Below are 1,186 nucleotides of genomic sequence, written 5' to 3' on the forward strand. Positions count from 1 at the left end.
TGTCTGTGGCGCAATCATGTTTTATAAGTTTTCTATAAATTTAACTTATTATGTAATGAAAATGTTCAGTTGCGTTCATTGGTATTTTGTTTAAAATTACAAAAATAAATAAGTTTTATAAAATCGACTTTGTGTGTCGCTGTGGCACAATCAGTTAGCACGTTCGGCTATTAACCGAAAGGTTTGTGTTTCAAGCCCACCCAGGGGCGATATGTTAGTTTAATTTAAATTTAATTAATAATTTGTAATAACTGATGTATATGTTTTACATAAATTTAACTTAATATGTAATCAAAATGTTCAATTGTGTTGATTGGTATTTTGTTTAAAATTGCAAAAATAAAATTTTATAATACAAAAGTGTTATAAAATCGGCTAGGCCCCCCGTATGTATGTCTCTGTGGCGCAATCGGTTAGCGCGTTCGGCTGTTAACCGAAAGGTTGGTGGTTCAGGCCCACTCATGGACGATGTATCCGTTTTATATAAATTTAATATGTTGTCAAAATATTCAATTGTTTTCATTGGTATGTTGTGTAAAATTACAAAAATAAAATGTTAAAATACAAAGTTTTATTGAATTTTGCTGTGTGTGTCTCTGTGGCGCAATCGGCTAGCGCGTTCGGCTGTTAACTGAAAGGTTGGTGGTTCAAGCCCACCCAGGGATGATGAATCATTTTAATATATAAATTTAATATGTTGTCAAAATATTCAATTGTTTTCATTGGTATTTTGTGTAAAATTACAAAAATAAAATGTTAAAATACAAAGTTTTATTAAATTTGTGTGTTTCTCCGTGGCGCAATCGGTTAGCGCGTTCGGCTGTTAACCGAAAGGTTGGTGGTTGAAGCCCACCCAGGGACGATGTATCCGTTTTATATAAATTTAATATGTTGTCAAAATATTCAATTGTTGTCATTGGTATTTTGTGTAAAATTACAAAAATAAAATGTTAAAATACAAAGTTTTATTAAATTTGGCTGTGTGTGTCTCTGTGGCGCAATCCGTTAGCGCGTTCGGCTGTTAACCGAAATTTTGGTGGTTCAAGCCCACCCAGGGACGATGTATCCGTTTTATATAAATTTAATATGTTGTCAAAATATTCAATTGTTGTCATTGGTATTTTGTGTAAAATTACAAAAATAAAATGTTAAAATACAAAGTTTTATGACTTTGGCTGTGTGTGTC

At 32.0% G+C, this 1,186-nt stretch overlaps 4 non-coding genes across 4 annotated transcripts; all 4 read left to right on the forward strand.

The window, feature by feature from the left end:
• The first annotated feature begins 394 nt into the window (after positions 1-394).
• Trnan-guu lies at positions 395-468 on the forward strand. Its single transcript has one exon. It is a non-coding gene; the product is annotated as a tRNA-Asn (tRNA).
• Positions 469-592: 124 nt separating this feature from the next.
• Trnan-guu lies at positions 593-666 on the forward strand. The gene has a single exon. It is a non-coding gene; the product is annotated as a tRNA-Asn (tRNA).
• Positions 667-788: 122 nt separating this feature from the next.
• Trnan-guu lies at positions 789-862 on the forward strand. Its single transcript has one exon. It is a non-coding gene; the product is annotated as a tRNA-Asn (tRNA).
• A 124-nt stretch (positions 863-986) lies between these two features.
• Trnan-guu lies at positions 987-1,060 on the forward strand. The gene has a single exon. It is a non-coding gene; the product is annotated as a tRNA-Asn (tRNA).
• The last annotated feature ends 126 nt before the right edge of the window (positions 1,061-1,186 follow it).

Source organism: Anneissia japonica, unplaced genomic scaffold (genome assembly GCF_011630105.1).
Source record: "Anneissia japonica isolate Jap-2015-1 unplaced genomic scaffold, ASM1163010v1 scaffold2692_len624387_cov171, whole genome shotgun sequence".
Classification (NCBI taxonomy): Eukaryota; Metazoa; Echinodermata; class Crinoidea; order Comatulida; family Comatulidae; genus Anneissia; species Anneissia japonica.